The sequence below is a fragment of the Oncorhynchus nerka genome, linkage group LG14, assembly GCF_034236695.1.
Source record: "Oncorhynchus nerka isolate Pitt River linkage group LG14, Oner_Uvic_2.0, whole genome shotgun sequence".
NCBI lineage: Eukaryota > Metazoa > Chordata > Actinopteri > Salmoniformes > Salmonidae > Oncorhynchus > Oncorhynchus nerka.
In genome coordinates, this window is record NC_088409.1 from 30,262,522 (window position 1) to 30,287,740 (window position 25,219).

The following is a 25,219-nucleotide window of genomic DNA, read 5'->3' on the forward strand; positions in this document are numbered from 1 at the left end:
CGGCCCGTCAGGAAGTCCAGGACCCAGTTGCACAGGGCGTCGAGACCCAGGGTCTCTAGCTTGATGACGAGTTTGGAGGGTACTATGGTGTTAAATGCTGAGCTGTAGTCGATGAACAGCATTCTCACATAGGTATTCCTCTTGTCCAGATGGGTTAGGGCAGTGTGCAGTGTGGTTGAGATTGCGTCATCTGTGGACCTATTGGGGCGGTAAGCAAATTGGAGTGGGTCTAGGGTATCAGGTAGGGTGGAGGTGATATGGTCCTTGACTAGTCTCTCAAAGCACTTCATGATGACGGAAGTGAGTGCTACGGGGCGGTAATCATTTAGCCCAGTTACCTTAGCTTTCTTGGGAACAGGAACAATGGTGGCCCTCTTGAAGCATGTGGGGACAGCTGCCAGCTGGTCTGCGCATGATCTGAGGACGCGGCTGGGGATGCCGTCTGGGCCTGCAGCCTTGCGGGGGTTGACACGTTTAAATGTTTTGCTCACGTCGGCTGCAGTGAAGGAGAGCCCACAGGTTTTGGTAGAGGGCCGTGTCAGTGGCACTGTGTTGTCCTCAAAACGAGCAAAGAAGTTGTTTCGTCTGTCTGGGAGCATGACATACTGGTCCACGACGGGGCTGGTTTCCTTTTATAGTCCGTGTTAGTCACATGTGTGTGGAACTTGTTCAGTTAATGTCTCAATTGTTGAATCTTGTTATGTTCAGACAAATATTTACACATGTTAAGTTTGCTGTTGGAAAAAACAGTTGACATGTATTTTTTTGCTGAGTTTATAAGACACACACTGTGTACAAAACATTAGGAACACCTGCTCTTTTTGTTATGACATAGACTGACCATTTTAGGTAAAATCTATGATCCCTTATTGATATCGCTTGTTAGATCCACTTCAAATCAGTGTATTTGAAGGGTTTGAGATAGGTTAAAGATTGATTTTTAAGCCTTGAGACATTGATTGGGTTGTTAATTTGATTAGTTATGAAATTTCTCAATATTTTTTATTTTTACTTATTTGACATTTTACTGCATTGTGAGGAGCTAGTAACATAAGCATTTCACTGCACACGCTATAACATCTGCTAAACTGTGTACGTGACCAATAATCTTTGATTGATTTAACCCACCAAAGTGTAATGTCTTTTACAATATGTATTTTGACGTTGGCTTTCCACGTCGCCAAACTCAAAGATTTTCAGAAACTAAGTGTGAAATCTCTTGAAATTAGTATTAAATCTTATAAAATTGTATCCTGTACCATTCCACCATTTTCACTTTAGTCGGGGATATTACTCACACTCAGTTAGTATGACTAACAGCACATGATTAAACTGTTTGTAATATGGATTTCAATTCACAATTTCAATTTTCAATTTAATTCAAACAATGTACTTGTGATAGTCTTTCACAGTCTGTATCAGTCTGTATCATGTGCTGTGACCATAGAATTGGGGATAGAATCCTGGAATGGACATGAAAGGTCTTATAAAAGGTCAGCCATTTTGGTCAGGGAGTTGGTCAACCATGGTCAGCCAGTGTGCTATGATAACTATTCTGTTACATCTGCTCCTGCCACGCCCTCTAATGCTCATCCTGTGTCTCATTGACCTGCTGACACTCCCCCAGTACTCTCTCCCTCCCTCTCCCTCTCTCTGTGTGTGATTGTGTGGAGACAGGTGTGCTGGAATCAGAGCAGATTCCCACCAGCTGCAACCTGTTCCATAATCAAGACTTCTACAAATACTCACCCCTGCCACTTCCACGCTGCCAGATCGTAACCTCTGCTCAGTCAGTCTACGGTTCTAGCCGTTTGTTACTATTTAGATCCTGTTATCCTGTTGTGCCTGTTTTCCTCCCCGCTACAGTTCTGCCCACTGACTCTGGTCCCTGTCTGGACTCTGTCCTGGATTCCCCACTCTACTACTCCCTTGGAATCCCCTCCGGACCTGCTTACCCTGTCCCAACCCCTCTCGCTCCAGCCTCCTCGTCTGAGTCTGATCTTGGGTTCCCCTGTTCCACTCCGCGTAACATATTCCAACATTAAAAATAAAACTGCCAATATGCCAATATTCCATTGAAACAATGCAGTCAATCTACAGCTATATAACCAGTTGATGATAGGATTTAAACAAGTGGTAAATGCAACAAGTACTAACATATCATATAACACACAGCTTTCTAAGAAAACAAACATTTAGACCTTGGTCTATTTACATTTTAGAGGCTATTTATACAGAAAATAATGTATAAAAACAATATATACTGTACTCATAAGTATATGACAATATTGAAGATTACCAATAATTATGTTACACAATTTCTGATATATTACATGCCTTGCTTTTATTTTCCTGAAAAAGCAAAAGCAGAAAATGACTGGTTTGGATTTCTCCCTGACCACGACTGCCATTTTCATACATTCAGGAACTGAGGGTTTATGACATAACCCCTCTAGTAATTTTATAGGATCTCTATGGCTGTGACTGTTAAAGGAATTTGATTCCTATAAGTTCATCAACCAATTCAATTAAAACACTCTGCCCATTTCTAAGAATTTGTAAGATACTTATTTGCATAAAATGGACAGAGACCAGTCTCAAAATCAATCAATAGCGTTTATTCTCGAGAGTACTGATCATAATACAATGTGCATTGGTTTATATCACATTTCGTCATAGCGTTTTGAATGCTGCTTCTCCTTCTCTCCGATACAATGGCAATATAGTTCACAAGCCTTCCCACATTGCCTGCCACCTGTTAAACAATCTACTACAAGCCCAAGTTCTCTCCCCTCCCTGGGGAGAGACAGTGTAACGGTTTTGACTTGAGGTTATTATTTATAGGGGTGCCAGGTAGGTTGTGCCTACCAGAGAAAACATTGGTTTCTCCTTTTGGTTTGGGAGGGAACGAGTCCCATCTGGTCCGTCAAGTCTACACCAATACAAAGGACTTATGTAAAAGTCAGGATGGAAATAAACTTTTCATAAACCCTTAAAACATTGGAAAGAACTTCCAAAACATCTATATTCTTTTGCGTGGGTTGTATTAACATCAATGATTACACACACATATAATAATATAACACAATGAGTTCTGGTTCCTCCAGAAATGTCCTGTACCTCGGGCCTAAAAAGAGTCCTGCCCGGTAGTTCACATACCATCAATATAACAATTATTTTACCACAGAACTTTAAAGCGTATCAACTCTTGCTAAGTCCTCAACTACAACTAACTACATAAATCATCACAGTATACCTCACATCAAAACAAATGAAATACCGTATACAAAAAGGTTGTAGTCAGTCTGTCAGTCAGACAATCCAATCCGCCAATAGATCTCCAGCACGGAGAGGTGTAGTCCACGGACGCAAAGAGTGGATCCGATCCTGGGTACTCTCTTAGGCTACAAAACACACGTTTAACGGCAACAAAACAAACCGAATAGAGAAGCTTCGGAACTGAGGGTTGCACACATCCTCCTTCACGTCTCCATCACAACCCCACTTTTGCGCAGCTGATGCTGGCTATTTAATAGGGAATTAAAGGGAAAGCGCCCTATTGGAAGGAGAAGCACTGAGACGGTTCAGAAAAATTCAGGGCCGTCACACACCCCCTCCCCTGGAAAACGCCGACCATTGCCCTGGAAGGCACATCTTGGTCGGGGAAACCGAGAAAGGTCTCATCACTTTCCTCTACAAAAATATTCATTACTTTTTGGAGCTCACGCTCCTCAGCTGAGGGGTCACAGGCCTTAAGGTGTGAGACTTCTGGGTCTGGGAATCCGAGAAAAGTCTCCTCACTTTCCTCTTCAAAGATATCCAGGACCTTGCGGCGCTCAATCGCCTCCAATTCCTCAGCCGAGGGGTAACAGGCCTTAAGGCGTGAGACATGGACAATGCGCATATCTTCACCGGTGTCCTCTTTCACCACTCGGTAGTTCAAAGGGCCCATCTGCTCCACAATCCTATATGGTCCTTGCCATTTAGGAGCGAGCTTGGCAGAGAAGAATTGTTCAGCTTTCGAGTAAGGATGAGAGCGAAGCCACACCCGATCACGAAGCTGGAACTGCATGTCTCGTCTGTTCTTATCATAATTTCTCTTCTGCTTGAGTCGAGCCTGGATCATGTTCTTTGAGACAAGAGCTCTCAAGTCATGGAGATGGACTACCTGGTCATAGCAAGCAGCGTCTGGAATAAGCTGCTGGGGCTGTAGCACCATATCCAAGGGTCCTCGGAGAGGACGACTTTAGGTTCAGCTCTGCAGGTGTGACTCCAGTGGAATCTTGCACAGCAGAATTCAGGGCAAATCGAAACTCGTGAAGGTGCTTGTCCCAGTGTTTGTGCTGGGTCCCTACATAGGAAGCAATCATTGTCTTCAAGGTTCGATTTACTCTCTCAGTGAGATTGGTCTGTGGGTGATAGGCCGTGGTCAACTTCTGTCTCAGGTTCCATCTTTGGCAGGTCTCCTCAAAGAGATCAGAGACAAATTGGGAACCTCGATCAGAAAGGATGTAATCAGGCACTCCCCAGCGAGTCAGGATCTCTTTCGTAAGGATGTTAGAGACAGTCCTTGCTGTGGCCTGACGCAGGGAAAAGAGTTCCACCCACTTTGAATAATAATCAACAAAAACAAGCATGTTCACATTCTGATTGGAGCTTCTAGGAAATGGACCCATCAAATCCACTCCTAACATTTCCCAAGGTCGGGTAACCACCGTTTGCTGCAACTTGCCAGCAGGCTTTTTACCTTCTGGTTTGTACATTTGACAAACCTGACAATTTCGGATGTGTGACTTCACATCCATGCTCAGATGTGGCCAGTACAGTAACGCTTGCAACCGCTTGTAGGTTTTGAACCTGCCCAAATGACCAGCTAATGGGTCTTCATGGAAATGTTGAAGCAGTTGAAGGCGTAGAGTTTCAGGTATGTACATTTGGTAGAGTGTTCTGTGAGGTAGTTGTACAACTCGGTAGACTTTATCTTCAATGATGGTCAGCTTTGTGGTAGGATTGACTATCTTTTCTCCATCTTCCAGGATAGTCTGGTACAAAGCCTGTACTTCTGGATCATCCTGTTGGGCTTTCCATATGGCCTCATCAGAGATGGGAAAGTCAGTTTTGGGTGAGTCTCGACTGCTTGACAGGACAGTAGCACATGTAAGATGAGGGCCACCGTTATCACAAGCAGGAGCTCTGGACAAGGCATCTGGAACAGTGTTGTATTTTCCTTTCCTGTATTCTACTGCAAAGGTGAACTCTTGCAACCGTAGAGCCCATCTTATGAGTCTGGTACTTGGTTTGTTGGTCTTGAACACCCACACAAGGGAGGAATGGTCAGTGACCACAGTGAAGTGTCTTCCCTCCAAGTAGTACCTCCACTTTTCCAAAGCCCAGACAACTGCAAGGCACTCTTGCTCGGTTGTGGAGTAGTTCTGTTCTGATCCAGTCAATGTCCGACTGGCGAACGCTAGCACTTCTTCAGTGCCAAGTCCAGTCTGTTGGACTAGGACAGCACCAAGTCCAACATCACTTGCATCAGTGTAAACAACAAAAGGGCAATCAAAGTTGGGAGGACCTAAAATGGGAGGTGTGACGAGGTGTCGTTTCAGGGTTTCAAAGGAGGTCTGGCACTCTGCCGTGCTGTGGAATTTCGCTCCTTTTCGCTTCAGCGCGTTGAGGGGTTCTGCCACCTGGGAGAAGTTCGACACAAACCGATGGTACCATCCAGCCATACCAAGGAACCATTGAAGGGCCTTGAGTGTGGTTGGCACAGGGAAGTCTTGTACAGCCTTTGTCTTTTCAGGATCCACATGAATGCCGTCGAAAGACACAATATGGCCAAGGAACTTCAGGGAGGTTTGGCAGAAGTTGCTCTTCTTCATATTCAAGGTCAGACCAGCTTCTCTTAGCTTGTCCAACACTGCTTGAAGATCTTGAAAGTGTTGTTCTCTGTTCTGGGAGTAGATAATTATATCATCCAGGTAGACGAAACAGATCTTCCCTTTGAGCTCACCTAACACCATCTCCATGAGTCTTTGGAAAGTGGCAGGGGCATTCTTTAATCCAAAGGGCATCACCTTAAAGGAAAACAAGCCCTCAGCACAGACAAAAGCAGTCTTGTCCTTGCTTTCTTGGTCCATCTCAACCTGCCAATATCCACTATTGAGGTCAAGGGTAGTGAACACAACAGCACCAGACAATGACTCCAGGATCTCATGGATGGTGGGAAGAGGATAGGCATCAGTCTGGGAAACATTGTTGGTCTTCCTATAGTCCACACAAAATCTAAGACCACCAGTCTTTTTTGGGATGAGGACAACAGGAGCAGCCCAGGGAGAGGAGGAACGTTCTATTATATCATTAATGAGTCCCTTTTGGATGATTAGCTTCGCTGGGGACAAACGATATGGCTTTTGCTTGATCTGCATTTCCTGTGTAAGGAATATTTTGTGCTTCAGGAGCCCGGTGTGTCCCAGCTTTGAAGTACATACATCAGCATTATTCTGCAGCTGTTCCAACAGCCTTAACTCCTCTGGCTGTTCCAGCTGAGCTCTTCTCACAGCCTGTAAAAGGAGATTGTCAGGATTATCAAGGGTTAGTGGTACCGGAGCAACGGCAGAGAAGACTGCCACATTTGAACCCCAATCATGTAACTTCATAGCTTCTGATTGGAAGAAATGCTTCTTGCTCGGATTGTATGGAAACCAGTAGCATTTTTGTGCGATATCAATCTGGACACCACTGAAGTACATGAAATCAATTCCCAACACGACAGGAAAAGCAAGGTTCTTGGTTTGTAGGATAACAGAAGGAATCATATAGGAGCGGTTATACAGGCGGAACTCTACCTCACTCCATCAAAGTGGTCGTTTAGCCTCACCATCAGCCAGATAGAGTGGACCTTCTGTCCACGGCTTCAAGTTGTATTGTGGACCTTTAACCTCCTTCCACAGTTTCTCATTGAGCAGGGTGTAGGATGACCCGGTATCCAAGATGGCTCTTCCTGTCCATGGGCCTATGGACAGGGGTAACACCAGTTGGTGCGGTATTAACTGAAAGGAAGGGGATGTCGATGGGGGCGTAGGCAGTGACTCTTGGAGTTTCAGCTCCGGTTAAAGCACCCAGAGTAGGATGGTCATTCCTGCGAAGAGAGTTAGGTGTGTTGGCCTGTTGTGATTTGTGGTTTCTGGAAGGGTTTACTTGATACGGTCTTGGACATGTAGCTGAAGAATGTCCCTTTTGGCTACATCTCCAACAGAACATGAGAGGGGTCTTGGCTGGAGACTCTGGCTGTTGTTGATGGTCTGTCTTGGGTAACTGTTTGGGTGTCTGTTTCTTTCTCTGGTCATATTGCTGTTGGCATTCTCTGTCCTTCTCAAACTGCCGTCCCAAGCGAACCAGTCCATCGACAGTGGTGACTCGTTCTCAGAGTTGACTGGCTAGTAGTGGGTTGATGTTCTTCAAGATCAATTTAATGACCTCTTCCTCAATGCCAGGTTTCCACCTTCTGCACAGGGAGTGGTAACTGTATGCAAAGTCATGGATACTCTCTTTCTCTCTTTGTACTCGATTTCTGACTCTGTCTGCCAATTCATCTGTGTAGTCCTCAGACAGAAATGCAGAGGAAAACTTGGCCTCAAAGTCAGCCCAGGAGGTAGTGGTGAGACGTGCCACATCCCACCAGTCTCGAGCTGTCCCATGCAACACATTCCTCAATGTGGCAAGGAGTTCTTCGTCAGCCAGGGGATTGAGGGCAAGAAAGTCACGACATCTTTCTAGATACATTAGCGGATCAGGACTGTCATCTTTTTTCCCAAAGGTGGGAAATTGCAATTTAATGGGCATCGCCCCCACATTACGTCTACTCAAATCGCCATGAACAAACGAGCTAGGAGGGATTGAGGAAGTAGAGGGGGAGGGAGTTATCGGACCATGAAAATGAACACCAGGATGCATGGTGGATTGCATCCTGCAAGGGGTGGCTGTAGCATGGCCTTGTCTTGGCTGTTCGGAGGTGCCAGCTTGGCCCTCAGTGGTCTGAACAAAAGTGGACACCAGAGAAACTCTGTGTAAGGAGTTGTGCCTAATGGAGGCCATGTCCACAGACACGTCATCCAACATTTTAACACAATTAGAGAGTTCTGTCTGCAAGTGGCCTACAGTGTTAACCATGGGAGAAAAAACAGAATTAACGTCCTTGAGGACCTCAGTGTGGTGATGTTGCAGGCGCCATTGGAGAGTGGCAGGGAGTTGGTTTCGTTGGTAGTCAAACTGCCTGTCCATGGCACCAGTAATTTCCCGTCTTCCACTCTCACTGAGCTCTGTCAGCGTGTGGGTTAGAGTGCTCAGTGAGTTTCTGAATTCCATGGCACTCGGTTGTTGCTCTTCCCTCAGACATTTACATTACATTTAAGTCATTTAGCAGACGCTCTTATCCAGAGCGACTTACAAATTGGTGCTTTCACCTTATGACATCCAGTGGAACAGCCACTTTACAATAGTGCATCTAGGTCTTTTAAGGGGGGGGGGGGAGGGGGAGACATTTGAATTTATGGTGGATAAGAGTTTGGAGATGTTGTTGAGTCCGACGAATATCAAGGATGTCACCTTGAAGTTGTAAGACTACAACCTCTGGAGATAAACCAGACAATGGAGGAAGGTTGGGTGTCAGAGGGAGGGCTAGTTCAGTACTTCCACACAGATCCATGTCAATAAGTGAGTAACTGGTTAGACCTCCTGTGGCCTGTGGTCCAGACTGAGCATTCAGATTCCCAGGGCTCTGGCCCAAATCAACTCCATTATCTCCATTCACATTATGATTTGTATTGTCAGCTTGATGGTCAGAATGGCCCTGTATATTCCCATTGACAGGTATGACATGGATGAGCACATTATCTTGGGGTGAATCCATTGTTTTAATTCCACACAAAATATTTGCTTTGGTTAGTTCTCAATGTTGAGCTGTCCCATCTGGGGTGCCATTTTATGTAACGGTTTTGACTTGAGGTTATTATTTATAGGGGTGCCAGGTAGGTTGTGCCTACCAGAGAAAACATTGGTTTCTCCTTTTGGTTTGGGAGGGAACGAGTCCCATCTGGTCCGTCAAGTCTACACCAATACAAAGGACTTATGTAAAAGTCAGGATGGAAATAAACTTTTCATAAACCCTTAAAACATTGGAAAGAACTTCCAAAACAACTATATTCTTTTGCGTGGGTTGTATTAACATCAATGATTACACACACATATAATAATATAACACAATGAGTTCTGGTTCCTCCAGAAATGTCCTGTACCTCGGGCCTAAAAAGAGTCCTGTCTGTTTGTCCGTTCATTCAGTGTAGCGTAAACCCAGTATTAAACATACCATCAATATAACAACTATTTTACCACAGAACTTTAAAGTGTATCAACTCTTACTAAGTCCTCAACTACAACTAACTACATAAATCATCACAGTATACCTCACATCAAAACAAATGAAATACCGTATACAAAAAGGTTGTAGTCAGTCTGTCAGTCAGACAATCCAATCCGCCAATAGATCTCCAGCGGAGAAAGGCCACTGGTTATTCTCTTAGGCTACAAAACACACATTTAACGGCAACAAAACAAACCGAATAGAGAAGCTTCGGAACTGAGGGTTGCACACATCCTCCTTCACGTCTCCATCACAACCCCACTTTTGCGCAGCTGATGCTGGCTATTTAATAGGGAATTAAAGGGAAAGCGCCCTATTGGAAGGAGAAGCACTGAGACGGTTCAGAAAAATTCAAGGCCATCACAACAGGATGTCCTGTAAGGAACACAGCATTCCAGCCAGTCTGACGTTAGCTCCATTAGTTTCTAACAAGGAACAGACAGTCCTTCTAATTCTGGACGAAAACTACACACATTACATTCAGTATTATGATTATAATAAGATTCATACATCCATACAGTAACATAGTAGTATTCTGTTTAGTCATAGTTCTGATTTAAATGTATACATAATTTAGTCATTATTCATAAAAAATCCCTTAACAGTGACTAGGTAGAAATATTTCACTAATCTATCCCTTAATATTAGTAAAGGTCACACCCAATTCTAAATACAGTAACAGTTCCAAGCAAAAAAAACTGCCTACAGTATATCCTAAACTAACACAATTATTAAAATTGTCTTTACCTTGTAAGAATATCTGGTCTTCAAGTAAATATGTGTATGGTGAGAAAGTGTTTCAACATAGAACCATAGACCCACCCTCGCTTGTCATGTGGGGCTTTTCGAATCAAGTTGAGCAGTGACTCAATCAGGAAGTAACAAGAGATCTAAATGTAGAACCTCATACATAGATAACGGGTATAGCCCCTGAATGCAATGAATAAAAACATACCCATTAAGATGACTAAGTGTCAAATGCAACAGTGAATAATTAACAGATTAAAGGAAAGAATGTGCTGAACACAAATGCTGTAACACTTTATTGTATTCCTGACTGTAGCCGGCCCCTTCGATGCTATCACCATCAAAACCCTGTGGGTGTCCAGAGTCTTGTTCCTCGTACAGACCAATTTCCCTTCTGAATGTGGATAGAAAATTGCTTTCTAAAATTCTAGCCACAAGATTAGAGGACTCACTGCCACTAATTGTGAAAGGAGACCAAACTGGCTGAATTAATAATAGAAGGAACCTTATCACTAATACACTGTAAAAGGATGTTTTTCCTCGCTGCGAAGGTAAGGATGTTAAAAAGCCTCCTTTTACCCACAGAAGTAACATGCCTACTAGGGAGACCCAACAGTAAAGAAACTGGGTCCAATTCTAGATCAACCCCTAGGATCTTTTCAATTTCTTGCAGAACACCAGACCAGTATCTTTGTATTTTGGTACATGACCATAAACAATGTGTTAGGGTGCCTGTATCCGTTTTGCATTTAAGACACTGAGGAGAAGAGGAGGTGGGGCTAAAAGCATGTCTGCGATTTGGGGATATATGCAATCTGTGTATTATTCTGAATTGGATTGCTCTAGTACGGGTACATATAGATATTGTCTTTGCATATCTCCAAATGTCCTCCCACAGCTCTTCGTCAATAGTAACAGACAATTCTAACTCCCACACTTGTTTCACCCTCTGTGTGTTGACAGCAGAAAAGGACCTTAAAAGCATCATAAAACAGACTTTCAGACATTTTCATTCTTTCAATGACAGACACATCAGGGTTACCAATTAAGGTGGTGCTCTTCAGAATATAATGTCTTACTTGTAGGAAGCGGAAAAAGTCCTGCTTTGGGAGTCGATATTTCTCAACCATCTGCTCAAATGACAAAATCTTACTAGCAAATAAGTCATTTAGTCTGCATATGCCCTTATTAAGCCAAAAGGTAAAGCCAGCATCCAGCAATCCTGGACTAAAATCTGGGTTGTTAAGAATTGGGGTAAGAGCAGAGGTTAGTTTGGACCTTCCCAGGAAGCGTTGAACTGACCTCCATACTTTGAGTGTGTTAAGTGTAATGGGATTATTGCAGTGATCTTCTACAGACTTGAAAATTCTGAAAAATAAAAGTCAGTTAAGAACAAATTCTTATTTTCAATGACAGCCTAGGAACAGTGGGTTAACTGCCTGTTCAGGAGCAGAACGACAGATTTGTATCTTGTGGATTTGAACTTGCAGCCTTTCGGTTTCTAGTCCAACGCTCTAACCACTAGGCTACCCTGTCGCCCCATCATTAGTGATCCAGTCAGAAATATAACTGATAGAACCTGATATTGGGCAGGTCCAAGCCGCCCATAGAACTTGGCAGCTGCAATATTGCCATCTTAAGTCTTGGCTTGCGTTTACTCCATATAAAGGAACTTAGCCATCCATTTACATCCTTTATTACCTTATTGGAGAGTAATACTGGGATCATTTGGATTGGGTAAAGTAGTCTAGGTAAAATGTTAATTTTCAAGAGGGATATTCTACCCAACCAAGAAATCGGGAGAGTTCCAGCGTTCCAGATCCTGTCTTATTGTATCAAACAAGGGAACAAAATTGGCTTCGTACATTTGCTGGAATTTAGGAGTTACAAATATACCAAGATACATGAAATCTGAGGGAGACCATTTAAAAGGGAAGGGGGAGAAGTATTAGGTACAGAGTGAAGGTTACCAAGTGGCATAGCCTCTGATTTAATTAAGTTAATCTTGCAGCCTGAAGTATATTTGTGCAGGCATGGATGTGCCTAAGGGCCAACAGTATATATATATATATATATAAAGTATAGATATATACACACAGACATAGGCTATGGTCGTTTTCATACAAACAAACCCTCACTCACAATGACTAGCTAACGTGTACTTTACCCATTTAATTTGATATAAAATGGTATTGTGTAGAATGCAAACCCATACATCTCAACACAGCCAACATGCTTCCTCCAATCAGTCTACATTAGAGGGAGCATCTGTCACGGCCCTGTTCTTAGTTATCTTTGTTTTCTTTATTATTTTGGTTAGGTCAGGGTGTGACATGGGGGATTTATGTGTTTTGTCTGGTCAAATCAAATCAAATTTATTTATATAGCCCTTCATACATCAGCTGATATCTCAAAGTGCTGTACAGAAACCCAGCCTAAAACCCCAAACAGCAAGCAATGCAGGTGTAGAAGCACGGTGGCTAGGAAAAACTCCATAGAAAGGCCAAAACCTAGGAAGAAACCTAGAGAGGAACCAGGATATGTGGGGTGGCCAGTCCTCTTCTGGCTGTGCCGGGTGGAGATTATAACAGAACATGGCCAAAATGTTCAAATGTTCATAAATGACCAGCATGGTCAAATAATAATAATCACAGGCAGAACAGTTGAAACTGGAGCAGCAGCACGGCCAGGTGGACTGGGGACAGCAAGGAGTCATCATGTCAGGTAGTCCTGAGGCATGGTCCTAGGGCTCAGGTCCTCCGAGAGAGAGAAAGAAAGAGAGAAAGAGATAATTAGAGAGAGCATACTTAAATTCACACAGGACCACGGATAGGACAGGAGAAATACTCCAGGTATAACAAACTGACCCTAGCCCCCCGACACATAAACTACTGCAGCATAAATACTGGAGGCTGAGACAGGAGGGGTCAGGAGACACTGTGGCCCCATCCGATGACACCCCCGGACAGGGCCAAACAGGAAGGATATAACCCCACCCACTTTGCCAAAGCACAGCCCCCACACCACTAGAGGGATATCTTCAACCACCAACTTACCATCCTGAGACAAGGCCGAGTATAGCCCACAAAGATCTCCACCACGGCACAACCCAAGGGGGGGGCGCCAACCCAGACAGGAAGATCACATCAGTGACTCAACCCACTCAAGTGATGCACCCCTCCTAGGGACGGTATGAAAGAGCCCTAGTAAGCCAGTGACTCAGCCCCTGTAATAGGGTTAGAGGCAGAGAATCCCAGTGGAAAGAGGGGAACCAGCCAGGCAGAGACAGCAAGGGCGGTTCGTTGCTCCAGAGCCTTTCCGTTCACCTTTACACTCCTGGGCCAGACTACACTCAATCATATGACCCACTGAAGAGATGAGTCTTCAGTAAAGACTTAAAGGTTGAGACCGAGTTTGCGTCTCTCACATGGGTAGGCAGACCGTTCCATAAAAATTTAGCTCTATAGGAGAAAGCCCTGCCTCCAGCTGTTTGCTTAGAAATTCTAGGGACAATTAGGAGGCCTGCGTCTTGTGACCGTAGCGTACGTGTAGGTATGTACGGCAGGACCAAATCAGAGAGATAGGTAGGAGCAAGCCCATGTAATGCTTTGTAGGTTAGCAGTAAAACCTTGAAATCAGCCCTTGCCTTGACAGGAAGCCAGTGTAGGGAGGCTAGCACTAGAGTAATATGATCACATTTTTTGGTTCTTGTCAGGATTCTAGCAGCCGTATTTAGCCCTAACTGAAGTTTATTTAGTGCTTTATCCTGGTAGCCGAATAAAGTTTTTTTTCTAGGGGTTTTGTATGTTTATGGGGTGTTTTCTAGTCTAGGTGTTTATGTAAGTTTAGGGTAGCCTAGATTGGTTCTCAATTAGAGGCAGGTGTTTATCGTTGTCTCTGATTGGGAACCATATTTAGGCATCTATGTTCTTTGGGTATTTTGTGGGTGATTGTTTCCTGTGTCTGTGTTGGTGCCACACGGGACTGTTTCGGTGCCAGTTCACGTTGGTATTTTGTATTTGTATTTGTGTTCATGTTCAGTTTTCCCTATTAAAACATGGACACCTACCACACTGCATATTGGTCTGATCCTTGTTTCACCTCTTCAGAGGAAGAGGAGGAAATCTGCCGTGACACCATCAAGGAGCTTGCTGGCTACAGCACCACTGCACCAAGCCCTGTCCCTTCTGCTCCTGCCACAAGTGTTCATCTGCCCAAATATATTTGTGCAGGCATGGATGTGCATAAGGGCCAAAAGGGCACAGCATGGAGGCATTGCTGTGTTTGCAAGATGAAGTCTCCCATCACATGCACCACATGCTCAGTGACCCTCTGCTTTACATCAGAAAGAGACTGCTATGGCATCAGCAGCAGAATATTGTTTTGGCAAAGTTGGTGGGGTTATATGGCAAAGTGGGTGGGGGCTAGGGTCAGTATGTTATATCTGGAGTACTTTTCCTGTTGTATCCGGTGTCTTGTGTGAATTTAAGTCTGCTCTCTCTTTCTCTCCTTCTTTCTCTCGGAGGACCTGAGCCCTTGGACCATGCTTCAGGACTACCTGCCATGATGACTCCTTGCTGTCCCCAGTCCACCCGGCCTTGCTGCTGTTCCAGTTTCAACTGTTCTGCCTGCGGCTATGGAACCCTAAACTGTTCATTTTTACACTTGAGGTGCTGTCCTGTTGCACCCTCTACAACCACTGTGATCTCCACCCGGCACAGCCAGAAGAGGACTGGCGACCCATCATAGCCTGGTTCCTCTCTAGGTTTCTTCCTAGGTTTTGCCTTTCTAGGGAGTTTTTCCCTAGCCACCGTGCTTCTACACCTGCATTGCTTGCTAGGCTGGGGCTATAAAAATGCTAGGCTGGGGCTATAAAAATGGATTTGATAGAGGACTGAGGGTCTTCCAAATATTGAAAGTGTGTAAATAGTTACCCATGTTATTTTGTAAATGTGTATATATATATTTTTTTATTAATATTTTTTTTATCAATAATTATTATTTTTCCCTATTTTTATATTTTATTATTTTTTCTAAAAAAAATTGGGGGTGTGTGTGTTAGAATACCATTTTGGTATTTTGTATATAGTTATTTGTTTCAAAATGTATACCTTCACCAATTTGGCCACTTGGGTACATTTGGGCTACTTGTGTGGGACACCTGGGTGACTTCATGATAGATATCATGTAGCACACTCATTTTGGAAGTTATCATTCTGAAACTTTGCACAAGTACTGTTGCCCTCTTATATTTTTCACTGAAATTGTCCCCATCATCCTATCTGAATGTTTGTTTTATCTTGTTCATTTTAAAGATGAAAAAACATATCTAAACTAGATCTATTGTGTTCTCCTACATTGAATTCACATTTACACAAACTTCAGAGTGTTTTCTTTCAAATGGTACCAAGAATATGCATATCCTTGGTTCTGTGCCTGAGCTACAGGCTGTTAGATTTGGGTATGTCTTTGGGTGGAAATTGCACAAAGTAGGGGGGGAGCTCTAAGAGGTTAACTTCTTGACGCTACCCATCCCTGTCGCGGGATCATTTTAGTCAGCAAACGCTGAATAGCATAGCGCAACAGTCAAATAATATTACTAAAAATATTCATATTCATGAAATCACAAGTGCAATATTGCAAAACACAGTTTAGCCATTTGTTAATCCACCTGTCGTCTCAGATTTTGAAATTATTCTTTACAGCGAAAGCAATCCAAGCGTTTGTGTAAGTTTATCGATAGCCTAGCATAGCACTATGTACACTTAGCATCAGGAAGCTTGGTCACGAAAATCAGAAAAGCAATCAAATGAACCTTTTCCTTTGATGATCTTCGGATGTTTTCACCCACGAGACTCCCAGTTACACAACAAATGCTCATTTTGTTCCATAAAGGTTATTTTTATACCCAAAATACCAACGTTTGTTTGTCGCGTTATGTTCAGAAATCCACAGGAAAGAGCGGTCACGACAACACAGACGGATATTCCAAATAGTCTTCATAATGTCCACAGAAACATGTCAAATGTTTTTTATGATCATTCCTCAGGTAGTTTTTAAAAGATATATTCGATAATATATCAACCGAGTGTGTAGGTTTTTCAATAACAGCGGGAGGAACAATGGCGGCTTTACTCTGTAGCGCAAAAACTCACTCTGAGAGCCCCCACTTACGCAATGTGATCTTTCACGCTCATTTTTCAAAAAGGAATCTGGTTGATATTCCTTTAAATGGAGGATAGGCATGCAACATCAGTTCTGTTATACTCATAGACAATATTTTGACAGTTTTGGAAACTTTAGTGTTTTCTATCCTAATCTGTCAATTATATGCATATTCTAGCATCTGGTCCTGAGAAATAGGCTGTTTACTTTGGGAATGTTATTTTTCCAAACATAAAAATAGTGCCCCTAGCTTCAAGAGGTTTTAACATAAAACATCAATAATGTTCCAACCGGAGAATTCCTTTGTCTTCAGAGAAGCACTGGAACGAGAGGTAACTCTGTCGGGAGCGCGCGTCATGTAACAAGGCTCTCTGCCAGACCACTGACTCAAAGAGGTCTCATGAGCCCCTCCTTTATAGTAGAATCCTCATTCAAGTTTCAAAAGACGGTTGACATCTAGTGGAAGCCCTAGGACGTGCAACATCATCCATATCTCAATGTGTATTCGGTAGGCCAAGAATGTCTCAAAAACCTGAGAATAAATCCAACCAGGAAGTGGGAAATCTGAGGTTGGTCGATTTTCAACTCAGCCCCTATTGAAGATACAGTGGGATATTGGTCATCTTGCACTTCCTAAGGCTTCCACTAGATGTCATCCGTCTTTAGAAACTTGTTTGAGGCTTCTACTGTGAAGTGGGGCCGAATGAGAGGGGAATGAGTCAGAGGTCTGCCAGCAGTCAAGAGCTGGTCACGTGCATTCACATGAGAGGTAGCTCCCGTTCCATTTGCTTTTCTTAAGACAAAGGAATTCTCCGGTTGGAATATTATTGAAGTTCTATGTTAAAAACATCCTAAAGATTGATTCTATACATCGTTTGACATGTTTCTATGGACTGTAACAGAACGTTTTGACATTTTGTCTGCAACTTCTGAACACGCTTCGTGAGTTTTGATTGGTTTACCAAACACGCTAACACAAGTAACTATTTGGACATAAATGATGGACATTATTGAACAAATCAAACATTTATTGTGGAACTGGGATTCCTGGGAGTGCATTCTGATGAAGATCATCAAAGGTAAGTGAATATTTATAATGTAATTTCTGACTTCTGTTGACTGCACAATATGGCGGATATCTTTTTGGTTGGTTGGTTCTCTGAGGGCTCTTTTAATTTTTGGATGAAAAACGTTCCCATTTTAAACAAGATATTTTGTCACGGAAAGATGCTCGACTATGCATATAATTGACAGCTTTGGAAAGAAAATACTCTGACGTTTCCAAAACTGCAAAGATATTGTCTGTGAGTGCCACAGAACTGATGTTACAGGCGAAACCCAGATAAAAATCCAATCAGGAAGTACGGCATTTTTTGAAAGTGCCTCATTCCAATGACTCCTTATATGGCTGTGGAGGAGCTAGGAGTCAGCTTACGTTTTCCACGTTTTCCCCAAGGTGTCTGCAGCATTGTGACGTATTTGTAGGCATATCATTGGAAGATTGACCATAAGAGACTACATCTACCAGGTGGTCGCTTGGTGTCCTCCGTCGCAATTATTGCGTAAACTCCAGCTGCAGTATTTTTCCGTTTGCCTTTGATGAGAAACCGACTGCCAGGAATGATTTTTCATCGAATAGAATTGTGAAAAACACCTTGAGGGTTGATTCTAAACAACGTTTCCCATGTTTCTATCGATATTATGGAGCTAATTTGGAAAAAAGTTTGGCGTGTTGACTGCATTTTCTTTTTTTTTCTTAACCAAACGTGATGAACAAAACGGAGCTATTTCTCTTACCCAAATAATATTTTTGGAAAAAATGAACATTTGCTATCTAACTGAGAGTCTCGTCATTGAAAACATCCGAAGTTCTTCAAAGGTAAATTATTTTATTTGAATGCTTTTCTTGTTTTTGTGAAAATGTTGCCTGCTGAATGCTAGGCTTAATGCTATGCTAGGCTATCAATACTCTTACACAGATGCTTGTGTAGCTTTGGTTAAAGCATATTTTGAAAATCTGAGATGACAGTGTTGTTAACAAAAGGCTAAGCTTGTGTTTCAATATATTTATTTCATTTCATTTGCGATTTTCATGAATAGGAAACGTTGCGTTATGGTAATGAGCTTGAGGCTATGATTACGCTCCCGGATACGGGATTGCTCGATGCTAGAGGTTAAAGAGAAGTTTATCTATATTTCCATGTATAACACTTGTATTTTTATCAAGATTTATAATGAGTATTTCTGTAAATTGATGCTCTCTGCAAAATCACTGGATGTTTTTGGAACTACTGAACATAACACGCCAATGTATACTGAGATTTTTTGATATAAATATGAACTTTTTCGAACAAAATATACATGTATTGTGTAACATGAAGTCCTATGAGTGTCATCTGATGAAGATCATCAAAGGTTAGTGATAAATTCTCTATCAATTTCTGATTTTTGTGACTCCACTCTTTGGCTGGAAAAATGGCTGTGTTTTTCTGTGAATAGGTGCTGACCTAACATAATCGTTTGTGGTGCTTTCGCTGTAAAGCCTATTTGGAATCGGACACTGTGGTGTGATTAACAACACGATTACCTTTAAGATGGTATAAGATACTTGTATGTTTGAGGAATTTTAATTATGACATTTCTGTTGTTTTGAATTTGGCGCCCTGCACTTTCACTGGCTGTTGTCATATCGATCCCGTTAACGGGATCTCAGCCCTAAGAAGTTTCCACCTGAAAAGATAGAACAAATTATACAACAAATATTGTGGTTAAACTCAGGTCTTGGCTTGGTCTTCATCGACCTGGCCAAGGCTTTCGACTCAGTCAATCATCGTATTCTTATCGGCAGACTCAACAGCCTTGGTTTCTCAAATGACTGCCTCGCCTGGTTCACCAATTATTCTCAGATAGAGTTCAGTGTGTCAAATCGGAGGGCCTGTTGTCCGGACCTCTGGCAGTCTCTATGGGGGTACCACAGGGTTCAATTCTCGGGCCGACTCTTTTCTCTGTATATATCAATGATGTCGCTCTCGCTCTACAATGTGATTTTCTGGATTCTTTTCTCATTTCGTCTGTCATAGTTGAAGTGTACCTATGATGAAAATTACAGGCCTCTCTCATCTTTTTAAGTTGGAGAACTTGCACAATTGGTGGCTGACTAAATACTTTTTTGCCCCACTGTATCTGTTTATATATACACTGCTCAAAAAAATAAAGGGAACACTAAAATAACACATCCTAGATCTGAATGAATGAAATATGAAACATTATTTTTAAGTACTTTTTCCTTTACATAGTTGAATGTGCTGACAACAAAATCACACAAAAATTATCAAAGGAAATCAAATTTATCAACCCATGGAGGTCTGGATTTGGAGTCACACTCAAAATTAAAGTGGAAGACCACACTTCAGGCTGATCCAACTTTGATGTAATGTCCTTAAAACAAGTCAAAATTAGGCTCAGTAGTGTGTGTGGCCTCCACGTGCCTGTATGACCTCCCTACAACGCCTGGGCATGCTCCTGATGAGGTGGCGGATGGTCTCCTGAGGGATCTCCTCCCAGACCTGGACTAAAGCATCCACCAACTCCTGGACAGTCTGTGGTCTGGTGGATGGAGCGAGACATAATGTCCCAGATGTGCTCAATTGGATTCAGGTCTGGGGAACGGGCGGGCCAGTCCATAGCATCAATGCCTTCCTCTTGCAGGAACTGCTGACACACTCCAGCCACATGAGGTTTAGCATTGTCTTGCATTAGGAGGAACCCAGGGCCAACCGCACCAGCATATGGTCTCACAAGGGGTCTGAGGATCTCATCTCGGTACCTAATGGCAGTCAGGCTACCTCTGGTGAGCACACGGAGGGCTGTGCGGCCCCCCAAAGAAATGCCATCCCACACTATGACTGACCCACCGCCAAACCGGTCATGCTGGAGGATGTTGTAGGCAGCAGAACGTTCTCCACGGCGTCTCCAGACTCTGTCACGTCTGTCACATGTGCTCAGTGTGAACCTGCTTTCATCTGTGAAGAGCACAGGGCGCCAGTGGCGAATTTGCCAATCTTGGTGTTCTCTGGCAAATGCCAAACACCCTGCACGGTGTTGGGCTGTAAGCACAACCCCCACCTGTGGACGTCGGGCCCTCATACCACCCTCATGGAGTCTGTTTCTGACCGTTTGAGCAGACACATGCACATTTGTGGCCTGCTGGAGGTCATTTTGCAGGGCTCTGGCAGTGCTCCTCCTGCTCCTCCTTGCACAAAGGCGGAGGTAGCGGTCCTGCTGCTGGGTTGTTGCCCTCCTACGGCCTCCTCCACGTCTCCTGATGTACTGGCTTGTCTCCTGGTAGCGCCTCCATGCTCTGGACACTACGCTGACAGACACAGCAAACCTTCTTGCCACAGCTCGCATTGATGTTCCATCCTGGATGAGCTGCACTACCTGAGCCACTTGTGTGGGTTGTAGACTCCGTCTAATGCTACCACTAGAGTGAAAGCACCGCCAGCATTCAAAAGTGACCAAAACATCAGCCAGGAAGCATAGGAACTGAGAAGTGGTCTGTGGTTATCACCTGCAGAACCACTCCTTTATTGGGGGTGTCTTGCTAATTGCCTATAATTTCCACCTGTTGTCTATTCCATTTGCACAACAGCATGTGACATTTATTGTCAATCAGTGTTGCTTCCTAAGTGGACAGTTTGATTTCACGGAAGTGTGATTGACTTGGAGTTACATTGTGTTGTTTAAGTGTTCCCTTTATTTTTTTGAGCAGTGTATATACACCACTTGTATCCTGTTTCAGTAATAATGAAATCAGACCTTCTTATTGCGTGTCTGATAATCTACCATTCATATAGGAGTGGTTAAAACATGCTAATAATGGTCCTCTGAGTATATCAAGAAAAGTTTGGTATACTTACACTGGTATGCCATCTAGCTCTGGAGTTTTCCCAGACTTAAAGGCTTTAATTGCATCAAGCAGTTCCTCCTCTGTAATTTGGCCTTCACATGGGTCTTTCTGTACTGATGTTAATTTTAAATTATTAACAGAAAAACAATCCATACAATCAGTTTCGGTAAGTGGAGATGGAGGAAACTGTACTTTACTTCCTCTTTCCGAATATAATTCTGCGAATCATGCGTCACTCCATCATTTGTAACAAGTTTCAATAAAAAAAAAATTGGTAGCATTTCTATGTTGAAGATTGAAAAAGAATTTGGTGCATTTTTCCCCATATTTCATCCAGTTCGGTTTATTTTTTATAATTTTATAATACATTACACTGGATCTTTCTTGATAAATTCCCCCATTTCTTTTTGTTTTCCCTCTAACTTATTCTGTGCCTCTATGGTAGTTTTTTTTATTGCTATCTAACTGTACTGTTAGTCCTTCAATTTCCTTTAGTTAATATGGACTCTTGATCTAAACTGCTTTTGTTTTATAGATGAGTACTGAATTGCATGTCCTCTAATGGCACATTTAAAAGAGTCCCATACAAGAAGGGGATCTGCTGTACCTATGTTATGTCGGGAAAAAGTCAGTTATAAATTATTCTGTCATAGTTATACACAAGTTATCATCCGTTGGGCTTTGATTAAATTTCCAATATCCTCACCCACGTGTAAATTCTGTAAGAGTAATATACATGCCAATTATGTGATGATGCGACCGCATTCTGTCCCCTATCAACACTTTTTTAAACTTTTGGTGCCAGAGAGAATGACATAAGAAAGTAATCAAGATGACAGCCTTGATTAGGCCTCTGCCATGTATATCTCACTAGGTCAGAGTATTTAAGTCTCCATATATCCACTAATTCCAATATATCCCTGACATTCATGATTTCCTTAAGTGCACGAGGGTGATAGTTTGTAGTGTGATTTCCTTTACGGTCCATAGAGGTATTTAAAACCGTATTAAATCCCCCACCATAATAATAGAGTCTAGTGTTGCTTGTAGAGTTGATAAATTCTTATATATATCTTCAAAGAAGCGTGGATCATCATTATTTGGACCGTATACGTTAATAAGCCATATTTGCTTATGGTCCAATAACATATTTAAAATAATCCATCTACCTTGATGATCTGTTTGGACAATTTGCACATTTGGATCAAAATTACTGTTAATTAATATCACCTCCCCTTTTGAATTTCTACCAGGCAGGCCCAGAATCTTGAGGGGGCGGTGCTGCTTTAGTAGGTCTCTGACCGCATTAACCTTTCTGATTTGTGTTCCAATTAGTTATATTTGAAGATAGAAAATATGTATATCAATATACAGTTTATCGACCACGAGAGCTACGCATTTCCTTTTCAATCTATTTCCTTGGGGAACTGGTCATTCATGCATATTTACTTGTTGGAAAGTATTTTACCCAGGCTTTTAACAATTATTTTATCTTTAATGAAAGCAAATTTGTCAACGATTGGGCGTTCATACCTCTGTCCTTTGTCTGAAGCTTGATTTGGATTTTGTCGATAGCTTTGAAGGGGATCTGAAGCGCTGGAAGGAGGAATTCTCTAACTAAACATCCAGGAACTTCTCCTTCTTTCTCTTAGATACCTGTAAGTACCAGATTCTCTCATGGATCCAGGAACTCTCCTTCTTTCTCTTGGATACCTGTAAGTACCAGATTCTCTCATGGATCCAGGAACTCCCCTTCTTTCTCTTGGATACCTGTAAGTACCAGATTCTCTCATGGATCTAGTCTGTATGTCAAGTAAGGCTTCTCTCAGAACAATGTTCTCCTTTTTAAGTTCATTAAGTTCGGTTTCTATCTATTGACTGGCCCTTTTGGCTTGCTTGTGTCTTTCTCCAATGTCGCAGCTTTTTCGTCACTCATCCCGAGGTTTGCCTTCAACTCTTTTATATCCTTACTGACTAGTGTTAAGTATGCCCAGTTTGTCATTTATTGATTTTAACAGCTCGGTTTAGAACTTTACCATTCCCGGTGGTGAAAAGATTAAATCGTCTGTGAATGTATGTAGCGGTCTTTATATGTACCACAGAAGAACCAAGAAATGAAGAGCGACACCACGGCTGTCTTTTTGGCTTTTACGTCGATCTGCAATAGTATTGTGAAAAGACAGGACAGGAACACATCAGTCTCCAATGCACCATCTGACAAGTTGTTCTCTCTCTCTCACACGGAACACAAACCGACTGCGCACGTGCGCCATCGTGCATAAATGTATTTTGTCCCCCCACACCAAACGCGATCACGACATGCAGGTTAAAATATCAAAACAAACTCTGAACCAATTATATTCATTTGGGGACATAGCTAATTTGTCCTGGGATATAAACATTGAGTTGTTATTTTATCTGAAATGCACAAGATCCTCTACTCCACCAATTAATCCACACATAAAACGGTCAACCTAATCGTTTCTAGTCATCTCTCCTCCTTCCAGGCTTTATCTTCTCTTGACTTTATATTGCGATTGGCAACTTTCATAAATTAGGTGGATTACCGCCACTGGCCTTGTTCGTCTTTCAGTCACCTACGTGGGTATAACCAATGAGGAGATGGCACATGGGTACCTGCTTCTATAAACCAATGAGGAGATGGGAGAGGCAGGACTTGCAGCGCAATCTGCATCAGAAATAGAACTGACTGAATCACATTCATACATAAAGCCATAATGTATAGTATAAAATAATAACCAGTACTTAATACAAAGAATGTATGATCTTAATTCATAGACAATAAAACCATACCTGCAATAGTATTGTGAAAAGACAGGACAGGAACACATCAGTCTCCAATGCACCATCTGACAAGTTGTTCTATACAGGAGCATGAAGAAAGGTAAACACATATCCTGTCTCACATCCCCAATACATTGCTAGGTGCTTTCAGTGTTGACAGTATTAAAATACAACAACTCAGGTATAAAAACACTGTAATACAAACAAGCTACAACGTGAAATCGCCTTTATACCATTCAGACCTTAGAGGGCTAAAACTACATCTCCCATAATGCAACGCTAGCATCAGTCGGCAGTTCAGCTAAACGTTTATTTTTTTTACATTTAAAAAAATCATTATTTGACTAGGCAAGTCAGTTAAGAACAAATTCTTATTTTCAATGACGGCCTAGGAACAGTGGGTAAACTGCCTGTCCTTTCGGTTAGTAGTCCAACACTCTATTATATCAATATCTACAGCATTAACCTTGGGGTGTTTTATTTATTTCATGTTATGGACTTCCACAAAGGAGTAATCTGCAACACATACCATTCTCTCTCATTGTTTTCTCAGACTGAGGAGAACGGGAGCCACGGGTAGTACCATGGTGTTAGTAGGTGACATAAACACCCAGATTAAATCAAATACATTTAATGAAATAAAACCCAAAGATGTTAACATCATTCAGCTACTGTAGCTGCCTACTTAAAATCAACAGGCAGCACGAGTAGCACAACAATTAAAAATTGACACCAAAAGTTATGTTCCTGGCGATCATAGCGATCTGACTCACCCCTTTTGTCTGAACTTGGAATATTCCTGTTTGCTGGCTTGGGCCACTGACCCTTAACCTGGTTGTTCTGTTCTGCGTTGTGTACTATTCTAATAATTAGAAGTTTGATGGAATAACCTTTTTAACTCTCCTATATGTAGAAGAGTCACGTTTTCGTTTTGAAATAGGTTCCCCTGTTTTACTCTCCGTCATGTTTGGGTGTTGCTTGATTTCGTAATATTTGTCATACTGTAACGATTTCTCTAGTTTTATGATATGTTTTGTGTTGTTATCCAGATTGAAGGTTATTACCTACCAGATTGTATAGTGCTAATATTTAGTCTAACTCACCCATATTGAATATTACATTTTTATTTTAACGCCCATGGGCCTGTTAAAATATATATATATTTTTTAGCT

General features: G+C 42.3%; 1 protein-coding gene across 4 annotated transcripts in view; it reads right to left on the reverse strand.

Annotated features, from left to right (window-relative positions):
- Positions 1 to 25,219, reverse strand: part of LOC115140837 (sialoadhesin-like) — a 69,253-nt gene that overhangs the window by 16,279 nt on the left and 27,755 nt on the right. For 2 of the 4 annotated variants that reach the window (XM_029679247.2, XM_029679246.2), the window contains exon 1: positions 10,169 to 13,569. The exons of the other annotated variants lie outside the window; for them this stretch is intronic. The gene's annotated coding sequence lies outside the window, so the exon portion shown is untranslated. Of the gene's footprint in view, positions 1 to 10,168; positions 13,570 to 25,219 lie in introns of those variants that run through there. 4 annotated transcript variants of the gene reach the window in all.